This window comes from Podarcis erhardii, assembly GCF_964252035.2.
Source record: "Podarcis erhardii genome assembly, chromosome: 17".
Taxonomy (NCBI): Eukaryota; Metazoa; Chordata; class Lepidosauria; order Squamata; family Lacertidae; genus Podarcis; species Podarcis erhardii.
Genome location: NC_138515.1, coordinates 24050314 through 24069537, shown reverse-complemented (window position 1 = coordinate 24069537; position 19224 = coordinate 24050314). Strand labels below are relative to the sequence as shown.

The 19224-nt window shown below is 43.9% G+C and overlaps 2 long non-coding RNA genes across 2 annotated transcripts in view; one reads left to right on the top strand and one right to left on the bottom strand.

The window, feature by feature from the left end:
- Positions 1-19224, bottom strand: part of LOC309332623 — a 194495-nt gene that overhangs the window by 150359 nt on the left and 24912 nt on the right. The window lies entirely within an intron of this gene.
- Positions 11405-17707, top strand: LOC309332649. The gene is made up of 2 exons (XR_014152283.1): positions 11405-11509; positions 16836-17707. It is a non-coding gene; the product is annotated as an uncharacterized lncRNA (long non-coding RNA).

Here is a 19224-nt window from a genome sequence, read left to right as displayed (position 1 = left end):
TTTCCTTAAGAATAGATAGGCTTGATCTTCTTTCAGTCTGTGGGACTCTCAAGAGTCTCCTCCAGCACCATAATTCAAAAGCATCAAATCTTTGGCGATCAGCCTTCTTTATGGTCCAGCTCTCACTTCCATACATCACTACTGGGAAAACCATAGCTTTTACTATACGGACCTTTGTTGGCAAGGTGATGTCTCTACTTTTTAAGATGCTGTCTAGGTTTGTCATTGCCACTGAACAATAGTGTAGATAAATGATGGACTCTTGTAAGATTGGCGTGTGAGCAGAATGCCAAAGGAAGGTTGAAGCAGCTTGCAGTATTACAACAATAAAAGTGGAAATCATTAAATGCAAAAGTGATTATCTTAGGACAGACTTGTACAGATGGTGCATCACTCACCGTTGGGCAGCCTAAAGCCACTTCAATCACTTTTTAAATTATTATTAAAGAAAAGCATAGGCAGAGAGAGCCAGGTAAAGAATTCACATGTCTCCCTCCCCGCATTCTCCCCCTTCAAACCCCAGGGGACAGGCTTTGTCACTTTGAGCACTTTGTCACACAAAGCTACTAAATATAGGAGCCATGAGGCAGAATATCTCACATTTCATTTTCTTTCTAAGGAACTAACAATAGTAAGTGAAAATGGAACCCCAGAATGAGGAGCAATGGGCCATTGACTTCTGTAGAGAGACTCTTGCTCCTATCTGACCCACACATTTATTCAACACGTAGCTCACGAGCTATTTCCCTCTTCTCTCTCCCATCTTTCCAGGCAGACCAATAGCTTGCTGGATAGTTGGGTCAAGGGTGATAACTCAGCAAGAAAGACTTACAGTGGTACCTCGGGTTACAGACACTTCAGGTTACAGACTCCGGTAACCCAGAATAGTACCTCGGGTTAAGAACTTTGCTTCAGGATGAGAGCAGAAATCGTGCTGTGGCGGCGGGAGGCCCCATTAGCTAAAGTGATACCTCAGGTTAAGAACAGTTTCAGGTTAAGAATGGACCTCCTGAACGAATTAAATTCTTAACCCGAGGTACCACTGTACTGACTCAGATTAGGTACTATTGCTGACTTCCCTTTAAGAATTAACTTGTGGCCCAGAAGATACTAAATGGTTGCAAAAATAACCAGTCTGCTATGGGGTGACAATGTCACAAATTAAATAATTAGCTAGGGGGGCACATCATTCATCATTAATTCTTTTTTTTTTTAATTTAAAAAAGTGTGCTTAAACTGTCCATTTTTATTTTAAAGAGAAAGCTAGTGTGGACCCTAATATATTCCCCATCCAGATTGGATTTCCATGCCAATTCCCTTCTAAAACCTCGCTGCTCCAAGCTGTTGCCTCCATGCATCACTTTCTGGACCCAAATGATCATTTTTGCAGGTTCGATCCCCATATGGGACTACTGCATAGTCCTGCATTCCAGGGGGTTGGACTAGATGATCCTCAGGGTCCCTTACAACTCCACAATTCTATGATTTTCCCCTAGCTAGATGTTATTAGTCAAGATGGCAAGGATCAAGCATATAAAATATAGGCTGCACCTCTTCAGACAACCTACGAGCGTCTTGGTCTCCAATAACGGTTATGGCAGGATTGGCTTATGGAATATCTCACCCCTATTAAATTGGTTTAAAATGATTGGTCACCATTGTTACAGCAACTCTCCCCAAACAACTTAGACATTGATACACACATGATCATAAATATTCTTGACTGTAAGGAAGTACCCTACTCTTGTACTACATTAAATGGAATACGAGTGGAAGACTAACCCTATAACTGAATTTTCACTGCCCATGTTGTTGTTGTTTAGTCGTTTAGTCGTGTCAGACTCTTCGTGACCCCATGGACCAGAGCACGCCAGGCACTCCTGTCTTCCACTGCCTCCCGCAGTTTGGTCAGACTCATGTTCGTAGCTTTGAGAACACTGTCCAACCATCTTGTCCTCTGTCGTCCCCTTCTCCTTGTGCCCTCCATCTTTCCCAACATCAGGGTCTTTTCCAGGGAGTCTTCTCTTCTCATGAGGTGGCCAAAGTATTGGAGCCTCAGCTTCAGGATCTGTCCTTCCAGTGAGCACTCAGGGCTGATTTCCTTAAGAATGGATCGGTTTGATCTTCTTGCAGTCCATGGGACTCTCAAGAGTCTCCTCCAGCACTGCCCATAGCAGTGAAATTCTCCCTAAACTTGTTGGTATGTACAATGATTGGAAATGCTTGGAAGAGTCTGCCCCCAGCAGACTCCTTCTGGTGTCTGCCCTGGTACTTTGTCAGCCTATTGTAAGTAAGTAGTATCTAGAGTGCTAATGCTGAAAAGGCTTTGGCAATTTGATGTGGAAAGACCCCGGTTTCAGAAGAAAAGTTCAGTTCTGGGCAATGGAAATGAAACTTGTGACTTGGTTAGATAGGGACCCATCTGCGACCGCAGCTGGGTATGTTGCACAATTTTCTATTGTTGGCCTGTAACTGACTCTCATCCTGAGAACAGACCTTTCCTCACAGAAGGAACCAGATTTGATCTTTGAAAACTTCTCCCATGCTTTAGTTCAACACCAGCTGCTTTTTGATGGTCAAATTTAGTGCTGTGGCTAGAGTTAATTTGTTCAGTTATCACATCATTGCATAAGCAAAAGTATGCCATGGGTGAACTAGAATATACCACCAGACTTGGGTGAAATCATGTTATTCTCCTTGAGGAACTGGTTTCTTCCAGATATTTGATTGAAGCAACGCTAAAACCATGCTCTGTGATCTATTCCTTGCGCTTCTCATTTTCTCCTCTCTTCTTCTGATTAATGGATTCTTAAAAACGCTCTGTTTATGTAATCTCCATTGATAGTAATTGCATCAACAATTATAATTATTCATTTTCATTTGGTATTTTTCCCATTCATGAATTGAACATTTATTGTTTTCTGCATTTTATCTGTATTTTTCTTGTGCTATGCCACAAAAAGTTTCATCTGAACTTCTAGTTCTATGTATAGCAAACATCAAAGAATTAAAACTTGTAATGCAAAAAATAAACTCTGCATGGGTGGGTGAATTTACAAAGGAAAAGCTACAAGGCCTGAGATCCTAAACTGCATATCCACAAATTATAACTAGCAAGCGGGCCCTTCCTAACTATTCAGATTATACTTTAACTGAGCTCAAAAAGGTTTCTCCAAGGAGGTAAATACATGAGTTCAAAAACATTATTTTTCCTTTCAACTTTATTATCTAAATCAGTGGCATTCCTCCTGGGCAGCTATCCATTTGGATGCAGTCCAAATTGCAGCCTGTGAGCTTCAGAATTAATAGCCTAGTTTAAACAGACAAATTCAAAGTGATGTGATTTGTCCCAAGGCAGAATCAGCAGGTCAGCTAAATGAGGGATAGGCAGCACCTCTGGGTTCCATTCCGGTAACTTTTGGCAGAACCTAGAATAAAACAATTTGGGTCTGCCAAAACTTGCAATCTGGATTGTGGAATCTGGAAGAGAGTCTGTGAAATTAAGTTCAGGCTCTGCAGGGAATAAAAACACCACATCACTGTCCATGTTTCCTTGGAAGAAAACATCACTGGGGTCAGTGGGACTTACCCCCAGGTAAGCGTGCATAGGATCAGAATCTTAGGTTCAATGAATAAAGCTCATTGAACACACAGTTGTAGCTTGGTTTTTGAACAGAATGCATTCCAGGAGTCCGTTCGACTCGTGGAACTGTTTGAAAACCAAGGTGCGGCTTCCAATTGCCTGCAGGAGCATCCTGCAGGCACTTGGAAGCCGCAGAAGCCATGCCAGATGTTTCGGCTTCCAAGAATCGTTCGAAAATCAGAACACTCACTTCCAGTTTTCGATTGTTTGGGAGCCAAAAAGTACAGGTTCCAAGGCATTTGGCAACCAAGGGATATCCTTCTAAGCAGTGCTTCTTTTTTTTAAGGCTTTATTGATTGTTTATTTAAAAAAACAGTCAACAAAAACAACCCAAAATCGATACATATTACCAAATAAAGATTTAGATGCATACATAACAAATTCCAACATGACTTCCAATCACCCCAATCTCTCATCTCAAGACATCTCAAGCAGTCCTTTTTTTTCAGCTGGAGTGCACTGGAGCACAGTTCTGGCACCTCTCAGGTGGGTGTCATTGTGAGCCAGCACTCCCTCTGCCTACTTTTTGCCTTTATGTACTTCTGAGAAACCCAAAACGAACATTTCAAGTCAAAATAGAAGCTGGCCATCATGTGCGAGTCTATCCCTTTTATTTATGATGCACCTGCCTTGCAAGAAGAAGGTCCCAATCCCCAGCATCTATAAGGAGGGTTGGGACAGATCCCTTCTGAAACCCCAGAGAATCACTACCACTCCGTGTAAACAATGGTCTGACTCTGTATAAGGAACTTCGTGTGTTCCTAAAATGCAGTGGGATTGCTTGGCATATCTGAAGGAAAGGGAAAGCAAGGCATGCTGTGTGTGTGTGAGAGAGAGAAATGCAATCATTTTGTAGACAAAAAATCCAGCGATATAATGTACTGCACTCCTCCCCCCAAAAACCCCACTTATCTTTCCCAAAGCCACGTGGGGCTTTATAACAAACAAAACAAGAGTGCAGCGAGCCTGGCTGGAAGGTAAATAACAAGTTGCAAAAATAGCAGACCATAATACTTTTCCTGGCATTTGCATCAGAGGCATTCATTATAAAACATGCAAATGCTTTGTCTGAAGGACGGATTTCTATCAACATGAATGAAAGCAAACAAGAAAGACCAGGCAGGGGGTGGAGTGGAATCAAATGACTGGCACTCTAACTTGGCATGGGACTCCTTCAGCGAGGTGCTTCCAATTGCTAAAGATTCCTGGGTGGCGCCCTGGAAGAGGAGAAATGATTTCCTTGGCTGAGGCAGAGAACTTGCTGCCCTCCAGAAATGCAGAGAAGGATACGCTGATGTTTCACGCCACCCGAATAAACCGAAAGAAGGAAACATCACAGCAGAAACGCCATGTCAGGCATCAAATAAGCATGGAGCTGAGCTAGAGAATATGAAATGAGGGTAAAAGATACTGGCGCAAGCCAAACACATCTGAATACCTGTTTGACAAAGACGCATTCATCCACAATGATGGAGCAAAAATGCTAAACTCCAGAACGATCACAGTGCATGAAGCGTTCGATAAGTGCATTTTCCCCTTCACTTGTGCCCCTGTTAGAACCAATTATTATGACATCTCTCCTGCTCTCTCTGTGCTTCGCTAGCAAATGGTTTGTCTGAATCCCTCACCCTGGGCAGACAGACGATGTAATTCTGCATAGCATTTCCTAGGAGCAAATGCCATCGTGTGCAGGAGGGAAATTAGAGGCACAAGCAAGAACAGAGCTGTGGCAAGTGCATCATCTAGTCTTCAGAAAAGCATTATAATAATGTTTGTTATTACTAATGATAATGCGTGTTATTAAAATGATTTTGATGAAGCCTTTAAAAACGACGCACTTGTAATACCTCTGTTATAATACAGTGGTACCTCTGGTTACGAACTTAATTCGTTCTGGAAGTCCGTTCTTAACCTGAAACCGTTCTTAACCTGAGGTACCACTTTAGCTAATGGGGCCTCCTGCTGCCAACATGCTGCCGCCGCCGCACGATTTCTGTTCTCATCCTGAGGTAAAGTTCTTAACCCGAGGCACTACTTCTGGGTTAGTGGAGTCTGTAACCCGACGTGTTTGTAACCTGAGATACTACTATAATTGTTACAGAAGCCATCTACCTGCCTCTCTACCTGCCAAGCAGTGGCCCGAGTGCATGGGGCCACAGGTATCCACACAGGGTCTGTGGCCCTTTGGAGAACAGAAAACATGGCGGAGACTGTTGTACTTTAAGAGATAGGGCTTATTCACCTATATACACTTTTAGTCTGCATGGAGAGAGTATACCTCTTACAGCATGGCCCACAGCATTGCACGTAACCTCCCCTCCCTCTCACAATGATGGAGCTCAGCCCTTTCTTCCTCCTCCTTCTTCCCAGGAATGCCTGATTCCAAAGCTCCCTGTTCCTTTCCCCTCAAACAAACACCCCATCTCCTTGGTAACATCTCACCCCCCCAGGCTAAAAGATTCCTCTCCTCCATGCCCCATAATTGTTCCTCCCTTGTCTCCACCCCCCATCGTTCTGCCCGGACGCTGAGGTCCAGTGCCGAGGGCCTTCTGGCAGTTCCCTCCTTGCGAGAAGTGAAGCTATAGGGAACCGGGTAGAGGGCCTTCTCGGTAGTGGCCCCCGCCCTGTGGAACACCCTCCGATCAGAAGTCAAGGAAATAAGTAACTACCTTACTTTAAAAAGACAGCTGAAGGCAGCCCTGTTTAGGGGAGGTTTTTAATGTTTTGATGTTTCATTGTGTTTTTAATGCTGTTGGGAGCTGCCCAGAGTGGCTGGGGAGGCCCAGCCAGATGGGCATGGTATAAATAATAATTTATTATTCCATTATTATTATTATTATTATTATTATTATTATTAATGGCCCTAGCTTGGCCAGGCTCATTTGCATAAACCAGCCTAGGAATTCCCTTAATTCCCTGTCTGGCGCAGTTCTGCCCAGTTCCATATCTCAATTAATCAAAACCCTGACTTTTATTAATTTTGAGGGTTTACCCATATCTATAACATAATTATGATGGGATGCAGGTGGCGCTGTGGGTTAAACCACAGAGCCTAGGACTTGCCGATCAGAAGGTCGACGGTTCAAATCCCCGCAACGGGGTGAGCTCCGCTCGGTCTCAGCTCCTGCCAACCTAGCAGTTCGAAAGCACTCTTAAGTGCAAGTAGATAAATAGGTGCCACTCCGGTGGGAAGGTAAACGGCGTTTCCTGTGATGCTCTGGTTTGCCAGAAGTGGCTTAGTCATGCTGGCCACATGACCTGGAAGCTGTACACCGGCTCCCTCGGCCAATAAAGCGAGATGAGCGCCGCAACCCCAGAGTCGGTCACGACTGGACCTAATGGTCAGGGGTCCCTTTACCCTTCACCTATAACATAATTATAAACATTTCTACCCTACCCTTTCCTAACATGTGGACCTGAGGCAGGTTATATAGTGAAATGTGCAGGATTATGTGGCATTACAGTCTACTGTGAAGTAAATTCAACTGAGTTCAAGGGGTTTTTTTTGGTTACCTACCTGGGTATACAACTGCAGCCTTAATTACTCAAGTTCATTGTGGGAGGAGAAGCACCTTACTGCCTATTGGCTGAATTGTCACGTAGGCATTTTCTCTCCATGTACTTGCTGTCAGCACTAAACAGCTATAAATTCTTTCTTTCTGTAGGTGCTGCTATGTGCGAAGCAATAAAAAATCAAATGACCTGGCACCGGGTTAAATACCGATGGCTGTTTATTATTGTCATGTGCTACTTATAGCCCAGGCTCAGTTCCCATCTCATTTCACGTGGAATTATCCTCACTTTGGAGCAACAAGCCATGCTTTTTAGCAAGCTGTGTGTACCAACAGCACAGATCTTTCTGCTCCACTAGCGATTCTCAGACAGATAAACAAGTTTTCCCCGGGCCTCCGACATGGCTTTGTAATTAAAAAGCCCATAATAAATGTTTATATTCAAGGGAAACAACTTGTTGGATTGGTAAGGGAAGGCGGGAGAGTCATCATCATCGCAGGAGTGTGAAATGGCATTTGGCAAAAATGATCCTTCAATAATCAGCTTGTGGCAGGATTACCAGGGAGCTTTGTAACTGAGCTGCTCTGTCCAGCCTGGCGAGGTATTTTCCAGTCTTTAAGTCTAATTGCTTGCCTTTAAGAAAAATAAAAAGTAAAAGCAGCAGGCAGAGTTCTTAATGTGAGCATTTGTTGAGTGAGTCATACTGAGAAGGTGGCAGAGTTGTGACCCCCAGAGGGCTTTGCCACCTGCTTTCTGCAAAGGATGTTTCCCTGCTCACTTCAGACACTCAGAGGACACACAACCCTCTCTGCTGAGTAAGCTTGAAAGCCAAAAAGTAGTCTCCTGGCGCATGCTCCAATCTCAGCTCTGTGTGTGGACTGCCTAATGTTCAGGTGCAGCAGAAAGCTGAAAGGAAGGGGTGAATAGTGGGATATGAAATATCTTTTCATTCGGAGTAAAAGGTAAAGGTAAAGGGACCCCTGACCATTAGGTCCAGTCATGGCCGACTCTGGGGTTGTGGCGCTCATCTCGCTTTATTGGCTGAGGGAGCCGGCGTAGAGCTTCCGGGTAATGTGGCCAGCATGACTAAGCTGCTTCTGGCGAACCAGAGCAGTGCACGGAAATGCCATTTACCTTCCCGCCAAAGTGGTACCTATTTATCTACTTGCACTGCGTGCTTTCAAACTGCTAGGTTGGCAGGAGCTGGGACTGAGCAACGGGAGCTCACCCCGTTGCGGGGATTTGAACCGCCAACCTTCTGATTGGCAAGTCCTAGGCTCTGTGGTTTAACCCACAGTTCCACCCGCGTCCCTTCATTCGGAGTAGAAGGGAGCTAATGACATGCATAGCTAAAAAAAGAACCACATTGGGAAGGAACGTAGGGTTGCCACCTATCCTGTATAATATAGGATTAAAAGGGTGGCATTGTGGTCTCAACTCCTGAGCCACTTGGGCTTGCCGATCAGAAGGTTGGAGGTTCGAATTTTCACGACAGGGTGAGCTCCTGTTGCTCCTGTCAACCTAGCAGTTCAAAAGCACACCAGTGCAAATAGATAAATAGGTACCTCTGTGGCGGGAAGGTAAATAGAGTTTCCGTGCGTTCTGGCTTCTGTCCCTGTGTTCCGTTGCACCTGACGCAGTTTAGTTCTGCTGGCCACATGACCCGGAAAGCTATCTGTGGACAAATGCCGGCTTCCTCAGCCTGAAAGTGAGATGAGTGCCACAACCCCATAGTTGCCTTTGACTGAACTTAACCATCTAGGGGCACTTTACCTTTACCTTTTTTATAATACAGGATTGTCCCTTATTTCCATGTAAAATGTTACATTCTGTGTTGATGCAGTTTTGTCCTGTATTTCAGGTCTTTTCTCTCTCTTTCTCTGCCAAGTTAGAGACCTTCTCCAAATGCATGTGTTTGAAAGCATGTGTGAAAGATCATGTGTTTAAGCTCTTGGTAGCCAAGCACAGCAATATTTATAAATTCACGTGTTTGTATCTGTGTGTGCGTGACCAATTCCAGAGGGGCCATCTTGTGAGGTTGCAATAGATTGTAATGAATTTTCCCCCCAATGCCCCTCCCCTCCCTGTGCTATATTTTGCCAGAACAAAGGTGGCAACCCTAGAAGAAAGGAAGATGAGATCAGATCACACATGGATGATATCCCACTTGAGGGCCTTTGCACCTGTATCTGTGAGAACATAGGGAGAGCCTGCTGGATTAGGCCAGGCCTAGCTTAGATAGATAGATAAACTTTATTTGCATTAGCCAACGGCCGTAGCAACATAAAACAAGCAATATATACAATTAAAAAACAACAACAATGGAGAAAAAGGACCATCAAATGACCAAGACCATCGTTCAAATAGTGGCCCTTAATCTCATTGCACCCTCGATAAACCTAGCAACCTTTGCTGTTGTCTGATCATTTTGATCTGATAAAAGAAAGAACAATGTGGCCACAGATGGGCGGCCTGGGATGGTAAGTAAGAGTGGGGTGATGATCTCATTCCTCAGGTCTTTATAAAGGGGACAGGACAGGAGAACATGAGCCACTGTTTCCAGATTGCCATCTCCACAGGGGCAGAGTCGCTTCTCAGTTGGAATCCTTTGGTATCTGCCCTCAAGTACGGCAGAGGGCATCATATCCAATCTGGCCAATGTGAAGGCACGTCTGTATTTTGGGATAGTTAATTTATACAAATATGGTGCCAGGGAGTCAAACTGAAGGGGGGGGGAGGCATACCAAGGGCAGCATTTATTCATAATGGCCAGATTGTTCTGTTGCTCCAAGTCCTTCAGATGCTGTTCAATTAGCCCCAGGCCTAGCTTAGCAACTTGTTCTCGTGGTGGTCCAGCAGATGACTATGGGATGCCCGAAAGCAGGACCTGAGCATGAGAGCACTCTCCCTATTTTCGGCAGTTTGGCATTCACAGGTATGCTGTGTCAGACAGAGAAGGTAGAAAATAGACATCATGGTCCGTGATTCTGTCTTCATAAACTTCCTCCCCATCACCATAGCACCACGAAGGAGGCATTCGTTATCAGCAAAACTTTGAGGGTAGGGGGAGAATGGGTGCCCAGGCCCTGACTTGAAGAGGTTGGGGGCACAGGGGCATGTGCCCTGGGTTGCAGGTTAAGGGCAGGTGGCAGGTTAAGGTGATCATGGAATCATGAATGCAGCCTAGGACCCACGTACCTATGAGACCACCTCTCCTGGTATGCCCTGTGGAGGACCTTAAGGTCCACAAATGACAACACTTTGGAGGTCCCAGGTCTCAAGGTGGTTAGATTGGTCTCAACTAGGGCCAGGGCCTTTTCAGTACTGGCCCCAACCTTGTGGAACGTTCTCTCACAAGAGACTAGGGCCCTGCGGGCCTTGACATCTTTCTGCAGGGCCTGCAAGACCTAGCTGTTCCACCTGGCCTTTGGTTTGGACTCAGTCTGATGCTTCTGTTTCCCACCCCTTATGGTTTTGATCTATAGGCTACTTTTAAAATGAGGCTGCGTTTTAAATTGCATTTTAACCTGTATTTTAAATTGGTGGTTTTTTTCCCCTATTATGTTTTTATTGTAATTTTACTGGTGTTAGCTGCCCTGAGCCTGGCTCTGGCTGGAGAGGGCGGGGTATAAATAAATTTTATTATTATTATTATTATTATTGTTATTATTATTATTATTAATATTATTAAGCTGGAAGGGACCCCTATACTCATCTAATCCAAAGCCCTGCAATGCAGGAATCTCCTTCTCTTGGTGGCGGAAACGGCAGCAGCGGGGGGACAACACAAGCCTGCAGCAAAATTTGCAGATCCAGTATTGTGTGTGCTTACATGGTGACCAAGGGGTATGGGTGTTCATGCTTTTGCTTTTTCATCCCCTCCTCCTCCTCGTCTTTCCTCCTTTGCATGGCTCCCTGGAGCTCTTCAGCCTTCCTGGTTGGCAAGGCTCCTTGAAGGCACTTCCTGGAATGCCCAGTGGAGAACCTTAGGCCATGACATCATCCCATGAACATACCAGGAAATCTGGACAGCTGTGTGGGTGTTCTTGCTTTTTCTTTTTTTTAAACACAGACAATCATTTATGTGCCACCCCTTGGCTTACCCATACTTCCTGGCATGCCTGTGGAAGAACATCCTGATGTAATGTTCCCTTACGGGAATTTGAGCTGGGGAAGGATACGGAGTGCTGGAGAGTGGCACAATTAAAATATAAATAAAGTGATTGCACCAACACCCCTTGGATGTAAATGATTAAGGTAAGCATATAGCCACCCTCACTTCTCACCTCCTAAAACTTCACCATAGATTCTACTGCTCCTGCAAAAGAGGCAGGGAAAAAATGACATACAGTGGTACCTCTGGTTAAGTACTTAATTCGTTCCGGAGGTCTGTTCCTAACCTGAAACTGTTCTTAACCTGAAGCACCACTTTAGCTAATGGGGCCTCCTGCTGCCGCTGAGCCGCTGGAGCACGATTTCTGTTCTCAGCCTGAAGCAAAGTTCTTAACTATTTCTGGGTTAGTGGAGTGTGTAACCTGAAGCGTATGTAACCTGAAGCGTCTGTAACCTGAGGTACCACTGTACTTATTTCCCCTCTGCTGGAGCAGGTTGGCTTAAAACTTCTTAACATAATTGTCAGGGAACTGACATCGGCTCAGAGGCGAGGAATAGAAGGGGAGTTGTGTTACAGGGAGCCTCCGAAAATCTTGCGAAGCAGTTCCTCTTCCGGGGAGGAGGAAAGCCCCACCTCTAGTGGGGAAGAGGTGCAAAGACCAGAGGATGCTTGTGGGAGCCTTAACACCGCTCCTGGGCAAGGCGGACAGGAGGGAAACACGCCATTGCCATCTCCCATCCTCCGCAGTAGCCTAAGGCGCAAAGAGGGAAGGAGAAGGTTGGGGGTAATGAAACTCTTATGTTGGGGGAGGTCCAAAAAAAGACCACTCCCAGATTCTGCTAGCGATTGAACCAGACATGAGCTTTGGGGCTCTTCACTGTAAATAGTTTGTACCAAAATAAAAACCTGTAAAACACAGGTTTGGAGTGCTGCCTGGTTACTCTTGAGCAACCGCAACAGCCATCTGACAATAATCATTATTATTATCAGTGCTTTTTTTATGGGGGTACTTAAGGGTGCACAGGGACACGGGTGGTGCCACAGAGCCTAGGACTTGCTGATCAGAAGGTCGGCGGTTCAAATCCCCGCGATGGGTGAGCTCCCATTGCTCGGTCCCTGCTCCTGCCAACCTAGCAGTTCGAAAGCACATCAAAGTCCAAGTAGATAAATAGGTACCGCTCCAGCGGGAAGGTAAATGGCATTTCCGTGCGCTTCTCTGGTTCGCCAGAAGTGGCTTAGTCATGCTGTACGCCGGCTCTCTCGGCCAATAAAGCGAGATGAGTGCCGCAACCCCAGAGTCGGTCACGACTAGACCTAATGGTCAGGGGTCCCTTTACCTTTACCTTTTAAGGGTGCACAGTACTGGCACCTCTCCTTTTTTGTTATTAAAAATGTGTGGCACTTACTGTAACAATTTCATGGTGAGTACTGGCACCTATTTTTCTAGAAAAAACCCATTTTGTATTATTTTTGTTTGTCTGTCTGTCTGTTTGTTTATTATATTTCTGTATCACCCTTCATCCAATGATCACAGGCCAGCTTACAATATAAAAACACAAAAATGCACACCATGATAACAGACAGAAACAATTACCCCTCCCACAGTTTTAAAGGCCATAGATTGTTTCATTAGCCAAAGGCTTTTTGCCTGGTGCCTAAAGGTATGTAAGGACGGTGCCAGGTGAGCCGCTATGGGGAGAGCATTCCACAGGCATTGGATGGGTGGTGCCCATTGGTATTTCTGAAAAATAGGAAGGTGTGGAACCTGCCTGTAGAATTATAATGCAGCTGAAATTTCCATAGAAAATCCTGCCCCGCTGTCAAAGTTCCTTAGGGTTCTATTTCATTTCAGCTGTTGGGCCAATTCCTTTGAAAATGATCCAAAGCAATACAAAGAAGCTGAACTAAATTAACAGCTTGAAACAGGAGAGAGAATAATGCCTAATGATAAAAAATAGTGTAGTGAACATCACTGTGTTCCAGATGATGTATCTGAACCCAATAGTTTGGCTCAAAGACTCAATCTTCAACCCTCCAGAAGCCCCACTTCATCTCTTACCTGACATAATGCAGACATTTCTGCCCAAGGTTATTGCTGTAGTTATATTCATCAGACAGAGAGACTTAGGGCATCATAAACATTAGATGATTATAATTTCCCAGACACTTGAATCATTGATTCTTTTCCCCAAAATGTCATACATTGGGCTAGAAGCGTCCTTGTACCGTCAACATTCATAATTGAGAATTTTGACCAACTTTCAAAAACATTCAGAGAACTGTACTTAAATTCACTTTTTATAACTGTATTTTCCCCAAAACGTTCAAGCTCGGGATTTATCATTGATAAAGAGAAAGCACAAATTTTAAAATCAAGATGTAAGTAATGTAAGTGTTTGAGAACTTCCCTTCCTCTGGCCAGCTTAATTTCAGCAGTGCTAAGTCAAAGTAGGCTGGTGGCAGATATTAGTTTTTAGGCCTACCGTCCTATACCTGGCAGGAATCCCCATTGAACTCAGTGGAACGTTCTTCTAATTACAGTGGTACCTCGGGTTAAGTACTTAATTCGTTCCGGAGGTCTGTTCTTAACCTGAAAACGTTCTTAACCTGTGGTACCACTTTAGCTAATGCGGCCTCCCGCTGCCGCCGCACTGCCGGAGCACGATTTCTGTTCTCATCCTGAAGCAAAGTTCTTAACCCAAGGTCCTATTTCTGGGTTAGCGGAGTCTGTAACCTGAAGCGTATGTAACCCGAGGTACCACTGTAAACATATATAGCAGGGATGTCCAACTGGTTGACAGCGATCAACTGGTCGATCCCTGGGAGCTTTGAACTGATCACTCTTTTTCCTTTGCGGGGGAAAAAAAGGGATCCATCCTCACCCTGTCCTCCATTCGTGCATGATAACAAGAATGGAAGACGGAGTTTTCGCCTTTCCCCCCCATGATCAATTTTTTGGTGAGCGACTTTTACCTATTTCCCCTAAAGAAAACCCAGCATTTTGGACCTACCCCTCCAAAAAAAGTTCAACAGCTTTGACTTCCCTCCCCTAAAGCAAGCTCAACAACTTTGACCTGAACCCCCCAGATCACTGCCAGTTTTTTCCCCTGTGAGTAGATCGCAGTCTCTTGGGAGCTGGACATCCCTGATATATAGGATTGTACTATAGGAGTGTTGATCTATGATATAGATTTGATCCCAAAGAGGCCAGGACTTCCAAGATAAACACACTTGATTTCTTACATTCTATTGTCATCTTTGGTCAAGTAGGTTTTGCACATTTTTGAAGTGCTAGAAAACACCGCAAACAGATATTACTACTGCTGCTATAACTTATTCTTCATCAGCAGGTGCCAGGTTACAACAATTTAAAGTTCAGAATTAAAAACAGTTAAAGACATATTGCTTTCACAAGAATGGCTGAGTCCTGAAACACATGTCTCAGCTTTCAAAGGCCAGAATTTTAAAAATTTCCTGATTAACCATTTTCACTGGAAAAATGTATCCACAACCGAACATATGTATTTTAAAGAATACGCTCCCACTCCTTTCAGCTCTCCCAAAATGTATCCTGTCTGTCTCCAGTATTAGATCCACTGGCCAATATTTCACCTATACTTTACTTTAGTGAGAATGTTTCTCTTACTTGACACTTACGGATGTGTCCTAAGCCTCTGTCACCAGAGAAGCAAATGACTGAACAGAAATCCCATTGGTAGCAGTGAAAATCTTGACCACTACTCTTTTCTTCCTGCTATTGTGTCACACTGCTTTCATGGGAAACTAAACAGCAGGAAGTGTAAACAGAAACTAAGGGATAAAGGGGAAAAAATCTGTTGTGCACATTAAGCGGTAAGCTGTGAGGGTAAAACAATATTTCTTCATGAAAACCTGGTGCAACATGTTTTGGGAAGGCTTTGCAGTCTGTAACAATGTGTACTGTGTTCATTGTACTTTTTAGGGATGAACATGTAGACAAATAAAGCAGTGATTTATTGCATCTCTGTATCTTTTCTCAACAATCTAAATTATTGGGTAATGCCCTTGGCAGGAGAGAGAGTGAATAAATTGGTTTCGTATTTATAAACAGGGAAGTATATCAGAAAAGGTTAAGGGGTTGCAACTTTGCTTGTTTTATGTTTGTCAGACACTCCCTCTCTGTGTGGGCTTATTGTTAAGAATGCAAGTTCTAACCAATATCATAAATTACAATGATTTGCCTTAAAACCATGGTATTTATTCCCAATAGAATTAAAGAAACAATGACTAGATTTATTTGAAGATAAATGGCATTAATTTAATCTGAGTGCCAGACAAAACAGAAAGAATTTCAGCCTATGTGTGTGATGTTAGGCTATTTCCCACTCTGGCCACAAGGACAGTGGCTGTCAAGGTCATGAAATAATTTTGAGAACAATTCTTATATGACTTTCTTTAAGAGCTGGTCCTAGATTTTGTCCTCAGGAAGGCATTATTTTGCAAACAGGTTGTTCAGATCCCTGTGTGTGTATGTGTGTGTGTGAGAGAGAGAAGGATTGTGCAATTGGCTCACAAATGCCTATACCTCCCAGTTTTTTCAGCCAACACACTAATAATAGTAATAATAATAATAATAATAATAATAATAATAATAATAATATATTTATACCCCGCCCATCTGGCTGAGTTTCCCCAGCCAGATGGGCAGCTTCCAGCAGAATATTAGAATACAATGATTCACCAAATATTAAAAGCTTCCCTAAACAGGGCTGCCTTCAGATGTCTTCTAAAAGTCTGATAGTTGTTTATTTCTTTGACATCTGATGGGAGGGTATTCCACAGGGCGGGTGCCACTACCAAGAAGACCCTCTGCCTGGTTCCCTGTAAGCTCAGTTCTCACAGTGAGGGAACCGCCAGAAGGCCCTCAGAGCTGGACCTCAGTGTCTGGGCTGAGCGATGGGGGTGGAGACGCTCCTTCAGGTATACTGTTCCAAAAACAATTTTCCTTGTGGCATGGGAGGCTGCTATTCATGAACACAAGGGCCTTCAGTGCCTGCAACACAGAAAACCATCTTATGCTGATAATATTTATAGACATTACCTGCCCTTCTCGAGAAGGTCCCAGGCTGGGTTACAGCAAAAGCAAACACAGTGTTGAATTGCAATTCCCTCAGCTGTGGGGTACCAGCCTACTCTAGCAACTGATATGGGTACCATGCAAGAGAGAATCACAACAACTTGGAAGGGATCTATCACATCCGTGCAGGCGATTTATGTACCAGCTGATGACTTAACTGATCTAGCCCCTGTGACTACATTTGCCCACTTGGCTGCCACCACTGTGTTGTCTCGTGCCATTGCTAAATTGGGCATTTACCCAGCTGTGGATTCTCTAGATTCCACCTCTCGTATCATGGATCCCAATATTGTGGGGCAGGAGCATTATGATGTGGCCCGTGGGGTGCAAAAGATTTTACAGATGGTGACAGCAGTCACGAAATTAAAAGACGCCTGCTCCTTGGGAGAAAGGCGATGGCAAACCTAGACAGCATCTTAAAAAGCAGAGACATCACCTTGCCAACAAAGGTCCGTATAGTTAAAGCTATGGTTTTCCCAGTAGTGATGTATGGAAGTGAGAGCTGGACCATAAAGAAGGCTGATCGCCAAAGATTTGATGCTTTTGAATTATGGTGCTGGAGGAGAATCTTGAAAGTCCCATGGACTGCAAGAAGAACAAACCTATCCATTCTTAAGGAAATCAGCCCTGAGTGCTCACTGGAAGGACAGATCGTGAAGCTGAGGCTCCAATACTTTGGCCACCTCATGAGAAGAGAAGACTCCCTGGAAAAGACCCTGATGTTGGGAAAGATGGAGGGCACAAGGAGAAGGGGACAACAGAGGACGAGATGGTTGGATAGTGTTCTCAAAGCTACAAACATGAGTCTGACCAAACTGCAGGAGGCAGTGGAAGACAGGAGTGTCTGGCATGCTCTGGTCCATGGGGTCACGAAGAGTCGGACATGACTAAATGACTAAACAACAACAACAAGTCCCTCTAGCACATCATTGCTATTTTGGGTATGGATGAGTTGTCTGAAGAGGATAAGCTTACTGTGGCTTGTGCCTGTAAGATTCAGAGATTTCTGTCCCCGCCCTTCCAGGTTGCTGAAGTTTTCACTGGCCATGCAGGCAAGCTGGTACCATCAAGGGCTTCCAAGTGATCCTGGCAGGAGAGTATGGCCATTTCCCTGAGCAGGCTTTCTACTTGGTGGGGCCTATTGAGGAAGCTGTGGCAAAGGCTGAGAAGCTGGCTGAAGTGCATTAATGAGTCTGTGGCTGAGGGGGAAATTGTTCTGCATCAAACTCTCCATTGGTTCATATTGTCCAGGTTCCCAACTGGGAAGTCGTGTAACATGTCTGCAAAGTATTTAAAGTTTTCAATAAAACTTCTGGTGAGATTGTAAAATAAAAAAAATAAAAAAATTGCAATCTAGCCCAATATTGATTGGTGGCAGCTTTTCTGGATTTCGGACAGACACCTTTCCCGCACTTGTTATCTGATTCTTTTGATATGGGATGCTGGGAATCAAACTTGGCACAGGCTGCATGCAAGACATGTGATTTACCACTTTTCTGTGATCTATGCCCCTCCCCACTATTTTGGATCCTGGCCATAAATCTTACTGATACGTTTAAAGACAATAACACTAAGTGTCAGATTTCTTTTTCAACTCCTCCAAACACATTGCTACTTTAAAGCAATCCTTGACTTTGATAGATGAGGAATGAGAGTTCACCTCATTATTTCTCTGTTTTTGCATTTTAAAGCTGCATCTCTGCCACTCAGAGCAGCGCAGAAGAAAGTAGATGACAACGGAGCAAGAAGAGTTGGTTGCTGTGCTTCTTTAAGACTACATTAAACTCTTCCTGTGATATCATTAAGTGCTGTGACCTAACACGTTGCTTGATTGCAGGAAACTATTTTATTTTATTTTATTTTATTTATTTTATTATTTTATTTTATTTTATTTTATTTTATTTTATTTTATTTTATTTTATTTTATTTTATTTTATTTTATTATTTTATTTTATTTTATTAAAACAGTCTGTGGAAAAAATAAATGTAGCATTAAGATTGCAACACCATTTTACATAGTCTTAGGGCATTAATGGTCAATATAGGCTCTCCGCAGAAAAATTTGAGAAATTGGTGGGAGAAATTTGCTATCTACTTCCCTTACATCAGAAAAAAAAGGGGGAGCAGGTTTCATCAAAGGTGTCTCTCTTTATAACACCTTTTGCTATCCTTTGCCCAGTTATTCACTCTGAAATAGCCACGTCCAAGGTATTGTATAACCATACCTCAAGGCTGGAATTCCAATGAAATATGCTATCGCCAAATGTGCAGCCAGGGTTTTTTTTTCCATTCAGAACTCAGTGTCATTGCCATTCTAGGAGAATGAGGGAGGTGTTCTAGAAAAACAGTACTGTATGCAGCTGTTAGTAAAAAGAAAGTTAGCTCTTAATGTTGAATAATAAGATCAGACTCTACCTGTGATATTCCTAAGTACTGTGACCCAATAAGTTGCTTGATCACAGGGAACTCTGAAGAATTGTAACTGGTGATATCCTTGGCATGTCTTCAGAAATTTCCAATCTGCCCTCTCATTGGGCCTTATATCAGATTCCATATATAAGACTGGGGTGCTGTCCTGTGGCTCTCCAGATATTCTGAACTCCAACTTGATCTTTGGCCATGCTGGCTGGTGTTGATGAGGATTGTAACGGTAAAAAACAAAAGGTAAAAGACCCCTGGGTGGTTAAGTCCAGTCACAGGCAACTATGGGGTGTGGCACTCATCTCCACTTTCGGGCTGAGGGAGCCGGCATTTGTCCACAGACAGAATTCCAGGTCATGTGGCCAGCATGACTAAACCGCTTCTGGTGCAACAAAACACCATGACGGAAACCAGAGT